We start from the raw sequence: 6,410 nt of genomic DNA, 5'->3' as shown, positions 1-6,410 counted from the left end.
GATGCTCATTTAGCTCTATGTATCTTTACTGGGCTGAGATTCTTGGCAAATATCAGTCCAGAGGCTGCAGGGCGCTGCAGTGAGTACCCACTGAAATCTCCTACAGTCCACCCCTGGAAAAGATCCCTACTAGCCATACTTTGGCCCTAAAAAATGGTTAGGAGCCAGGCCACGGAAGCCCCTGGCACTGCACAGCTGGCTCGGGCCAGTCTGACAGAACCAAGTCCCTTCTGGTGACTCACTGTGGCTTCATTGCCCTATGGGACACATCTTGGTGTGGCATGTCCCAGGATCCCAGTGCTCTGCGGGTGACTGGCCGTGCTGGGGTGGCCTCGCAGACCATCCTCTTGGCCTCTCCTTTCTCACAGTCCTGTTATCTACAGGGTTTGAGAACTGGCCAGCTTCACTAAGTGCTCTTTTGCCGTCTTGAGAGCCCAAATCACAGGATGATGCTTCTCGAAGTCATCTTATAGGCTTCCCTCTGCTCACTTATCTCTGGATGTGCTGGCCACCGTCCTCACCAAGGGGCCCCCTTTCCTCTGAAAGGGAACTCAGGCAAGATACCCAAGGAGCCCTCCAGGTTCCGAAACAGGATTGGATCTCCCTTCCGCACCATTTCCTCCCACCCGCAGGGCAGAAGCCAACTACCTGACATCACCAGTGAATCACGTGGGTCCAGAGTCCACTACTGTGCGGTCTACACAGTACACAGAGCCCCCAGTACACAGGAGGTGCTCTCTCATTTCTTCGTTCACCCACTCAGCAACCACTGATGGCTAGCCCTGTGCTAGCTGCTGGGGAAACAAAGTGAGCAAACACTCATAGCCCTAGAAGAGTTTTATGTAGTGGGGAAAATCTGACCCAATTTTTGCCATATTCCAGGCAGAGAAGATGGCCCCTCGGGCTGAGGAGCGCAAGTGCATTGCACTCTCAGGGACAGATGTCTGTCCAAGTCTCTGAGGCCCTAGCCTAGTCTCTGCCGAGCGTGAGACTTCCTGCTCCAGCGTGTCAGGGTTACACAGTCTTCTGCTGACTGTCGGGCCCACATCTGCGGCCACCATCTGTCTTAGATCTTGAGCTCGCAGGGCAGAGAGCTGGGCCATGTCTGGGCCATTCTCCCTGGAGAATCCAGTCATTCCCCCACTGCTTAAAGGTCCTGCACACCAGCAGCTGTCAAGGGGACATGGTCCCAGTCTGCGGGAGTGGTGGGTGTCCTGAGAGGGCTGGGGCTTTCGGAGGGACCCTTCACTAGCACCCAGGCCCTCATCTACTTCCACAGAGTGCAAGTGTCCTCTGTGCCTACAGCTTCCTCACCATTCCTGTTAAAGCTCAGCTGAACAGCCAGGCATCAGGCTAGGTGCCGGGAGCTGGTACGGTCTGTGACCTGGTCTGGGAGAGTTTTGCCAGGCTGGTAGCTGCTGTGGTAGAGTCGATACTGAGGAATGGCTCTCCTTCAGACCCTGTTAGCCAGCAAGAGGCACTGTGGGTTTACGGAGTTCCTCACAACCAGTTTAGGGCAACAATTCCTACCTTGTTCTGAGAATTAAATGTTATGTATAAAGAGAAGGCACAGCCCCTGGATAAAGATGCTCAGGGACTGTTCATCCCCTCCCTGCTTCCCACCTTCCTTTGCCACTTGAACATCAGGCTGTCTCTCCCTTACTTCTTATCCCCCCAGCCTGCCTGCCCCTCTACTTGCCCAGTACCCCACTGTCCATGAGAGGTGCACACGTCAGTTTGATCAGGACTGCAACACTGGGTGCTTTCCTTTGCCGGAGAGAATACAACCTTCCTCCCTGTCTGAACATCTCATATTCAATGATATACAAAATTGGTATTCTGGAGTTTAACCAATCCAGATAGAAGCAGCTCAGTGCTTACTCAGGCCGGCTCATAAATGCATGCCCATAAACAGCCAAGCATGAAGTGATGGGATGAGTCCAGGCCTGGGGGCTGCAGCTGGATTGGAATTCCCATTGTCATTTCTCACTACGTGTCCCTGAGCAAGTCACTTGCCTTCGGAGGCCTGGAGCCCCAGGATTTGCACGTTTTGGTGTCATTACTCACTGTGCTTCAGGCTCCTCTTGCTTTAGTCTCCTCTTCCCTGATTCTGGGGCTCAGCAGCCTCTGCAGCCGGAGGGCACCCATTGGGGTGGAGGCTGTGGACACCCCCAGCAGGCCAGGCCTACAACGAAAACTTACGAAAGGAGAACACAAGACAAGAAGAATGCAATTGGATGGCCACATAGGATAGGAGGATAGAAAGATGTGGTCAGTCCTGACCTAGAGAAGGGGGTGTGAACCCACAGGGGCATCTGAGATTTTCCTCACCCTGAGCCTTTCCAAGCCAGGGGCTGATCTCTGCTGTTCCCACCACCTCTCCCCTCTCCCTGGGCTCTGCCCGCAGCTCAAACTCTTAGGTCTCCACTTGGGCAATCCGCCCTTTGAGTCCTTGTAAGACAAGCTACCCGCTTGTCCGCAGCACAGAAGATCTCAGAAGGGAATGGGCTGAAGAGGGAAGGAAGAACGCAGGCTTGGGATTCAGACAGACCCAAGGTTCAAGGTTTGGTTCCTTCTGTTGGAGAACACCAAGGAGGGCCCCCCCTGTTCCCCGGAGGGCCACTGAGTTTGAATCCACTTGCTTTCAGGCCAACACCTGTATCAGAAGAGACCGTTCCTTTAAAAGGACTCCAAGTCCCAGTCTTTCCTTCCTTGAGGGGTCAGAGACAATCACCTCATGACCCCTCCAGAGAAGCAGGCTGTGCAGACTCCCTCGCCAGGAGCTGCGGACTCCCAGGTGGAGTTACCACGGAAGGCCCGCAGCCATCAGCAGGGCCTTGGACTAAGCTCAGAGCAGGCGAGCTCAGGACTGAACCGAGTCCAGGTTGTGGGCTGCAGCCCAGGCCACAAATCCAATGTCTCTAGGATCCTCGCTGGCTCCGGTCTCGACTTGGGAGGCTTTAGCAGGTCAGGAGCAAGTTGGCCAAGGGAATCCAGAGAGGACCAGAGGTGAGACTGAGGGACCACAAGGAAGTGGGGCCGGCACTGAAGAACCAGCTGCAACTAGATGGGATCTAGTTCCCAGAACCCTCTGCTGCCTTACCCAGCTGGTGCCAGAGCCAGGGGGAGAAGGATGCCACATCTTCCTGTCTGCTCTCAGGGGCCTCTCCCAACCTGAAGGTGCAGTTCCTCTGAGCCTAGCCTTGCACTGAGGGTGGGGCTGAGCCAGTGAGGCCTACCCTGGTCCAGGGCTCTGGCTTCTGCATCTCCCTCTTCAAGATGTCATCGGATGCTGTTTCCTGGTCCCTAACTCCCTCTCCCCAACTCAGGAAGGACAGGCAGAGGTTTTCTCTAGTGTCAGACTGGACCCTCCAAAAGCAAGACGGGGCCCAGTCCCAGCCAACAGCCTTCTGTGGCTTTCACTGATTCTGGCCTGGAAGCAGAACAGGTGGGAGGTGGCTTTGCAGTCGCGGAACCTCCCCAATCCATCCTTTCCACCCGAGGCCCTGGTGGAAGAGAGCCGCTGACCAAAAAAGAAGCCAGGTGGCTGCATCCAGCTGACCCACCATCCCACCCCAGCTCCAAGAAGATAGCCTGAACTTCCAGAGCCCCAAGTGACATAGCAATAAGGGGACTAGGGCTCCAATGGGTGGTGACCAGCATTTTAAAAATGAAATTAAACAGAAAATATCAGAGTATATTGCACATGAGCTAACTTCTATTCTGTGAAATATGTACTGGGTTGAGATGTTAAGGGTTTCTTACTGTGGGTTGCCATCAAACAAATTAAACAAAAATATCTGGGGTGCCTGGCTGGCTACATAGGCTCCCCGGCTGCCCCTGCCCAGCTCTGATCTGCTCACTCCCGGACCAGACCCAACTTCTTCCTAGGGTCTCACATCTGAGGTCCCTCACCACCACCGGTGCAGCCCTATCCCTTCCCCTCCTGGGCCCCATGCTTCAACAGACCAAACTACTTGTTCTTTCAACAGGCCCTAGGCTCACTGAGGGGCCGGTTCTCATGATGCCAACTGAGCACACACACGTGACGAGGCAGGAGATAAGGGAGACGTGTACAAAGTGAGGTGACAGTCCAGAGACAGGCAGGCTGCAGGGGACACCTGAGCTGAGTTTTCAAAGAGGGTCAGACAGCCAAGGCAAGTGAACAGTATTTGCAAAGGCCTGGAGGTGTGAGAGAGCATGGGGGCGGGGGGAGAGGTGTTAGAGGGGCAAACATGCTCTATGGGAGAGCCCAGAAAGTGTGAAGGACCCTGTGTGGCAAACCCCCACCCCTTCTCATTCTCTTTAATTCTGCCAGCTTCCAAAGCCCATCTCAGCTTCATTTCCCAGCTCCTCAGAGACCCCATCTTGCTCTTACAGAATTTACCAGCTCCCAGCTTTCATTTATTACATTTAGCTTCTCAATTATAACCTTCCTTAAAGCAGGAGCCGAGTCTGATGTACCTTTTTACCTGCCACAGCACCTAGCCCAGCATATTCTAAACAGAAGGCTCTCAGTGTGTTTTGAGTAGGTGCATGAAGCTTACGGAACTGATCGTAGCTCAGAGTGTGAGCACCCAGCCTAACCACTAACCACGCAGCATGTTCAGAGTTACGACCTCAAACACAGTCCGCACTTGGGGCTCTCCTGTTACCTGGTTCTGGATACAGTTCTGTCTAGTTAATGTGGAGATGAGGAGCAGGGTTAGTGTTAACGTTGTGAGCAGGGCTCTGAAAGAGTCTGTAGATGTCAAGAACCAATGGCTCCTGAAATTAATTTGTAGGGAAAGACCTTCCTTCCCATGTTTCCCAGTGGCTGCTGGGAAGGGCTGAAGGGCTCAGGCCTGGCTCTGGAACAGGTTCCTTCTAGAATAGGCCAAGGCCCTTACTGGGGGACCTGTGACATGGAGGCAGCATCTAGCAACACCCTCTGCCTTTTACTTTTTTCAGTTGCCAAAAACACCTTCACGTCTCCCAACTCTCCAAGCCTTATAGCAACTTGAGGCAGCCAAGGCAGAGGGGGCCATTCCTGCCTGCCCATTAGGACACTGAGGGACAGGAAGACAGAGATGGCCACGGCTGGGGTAGGGCAGGATTTTCATTTCCTCATCTGTAAAGAAGATGGCACGATCAGACTGTGCAGGGAGCTGAGGAATGACTGTTCTGTGAAGCCATGACCCCACTTCCCTACCTAAGTTCAGTCCTGGCCCAGGACTGCAGAAGCAGGGCTGCGGCCCAGGCCACCTGGGTCTCCCGCTGGGTCTCTAGACTTCTAAGGCTGGCCGTGAGGGAGTCTGAGAGAACGGACCCCTAGACTACTGCAAGGTAGCTTCCAACTGGGAACCAAGGCACAGCCTCACCCACAGCAGGCTGCCCAAGGACTGCACTCAGAGACTCCACAAAATTTTCAAGCTTATAGTCCCTCCCCATTCAATCCTGCTCCACCTACTACCAGTTACCAAATCTCTCTGGGACTCAGTTTCCTCATCTGCAGAATCAGTGACATACTCCTACCTTGTCTACCCCGAGGCCGTGAAGCAACACAGCCGAAACTTCCCTACAAAGCACCAGTGCTAGAGCCCTTCCCTTCACTCTGACACTGTGCCCCCCAACTGTAAGTGCCCGGAGGCTATTGAGGGCTGGGGTTACCCCAGTTCTCTAGCTAAGCACTTCCCTCTAGACCAGCCAGCCGTTCTGACCCCTTCACACCATGGGGGTCTCCTGCCCAATGACACACACACACACACCCCTTTGCTGACTCCAGCCTGTCTCGGGCCCCTGCTGAGCAACCCCTGCACAATAGGGCTCTTGTATTCCCTACCCCTACCAGGTCCCAGCCTCTGGCAGGTTCCCCCAACCCACCCGCAGAGCTCCACAGCAGCCAGAGTTCCTCACCACTCCCTCCTTAACCCTCTTCTCCTTGCAATCCCTCCACTCTCTCCACCCTCACCCCTTCCGAAGAGCTCAGTCCCAGGTTCCCCTCACCCCTGACTCAGAGTGCCTGGCTGTATTCTCAAGCCCACCCAGGTCCGACCCAGGTCGCAGCTCTCTCCCGCAGCCCTGGACCCTTCAGGTAAAAAAAAAATGTGCTAAGTCAATTCACAATAAGGTACCGGTGGGTTGATAATGTATTTTAAAGAAGGCCAAGGGTGAGAAGCTTTGCCCAAAGGAGTGAATGACTACTGAATGTATTGTTAGGTCCCAAGGCACCAGTATAAGGGATATGTTGTACGGACACTCCTGACGCTCCCCATACAGGAACCTACGCATGACACAGGTCCTAGGACAGGCCAGAGCTTAAGATAGATTTTTATCTCTAACACAGAAAATAAAACCGACTCCTCTCTGTTTTCAGCTTGCTAAGTTTTAGACAAGGCCCTATGGCCGGCCACCCCCTCCAACTGCCCTAC

The sequence above is a fragment of the Mirounga angustirostris genome, unplaced genomic scaffold (assembly GCF_029215605.1).
Source record: "Mirounga angustirostris isolate CCGP_5_RB_7025 unplaced genomic scaffold, mMirAng1.0.hap1 SCAF_17, whole genome shotgun sequence".
NCBI lineage: Eukaryota > Metazoa > Chordata > Mammalia > Carnivora > Phocidae > Mirounga > Mirounga angustirostris.
The sequence above is the reverse complement of the archived record's forward strand: the minus strand, read 5'-3'. Positions refer to the sequence as shown.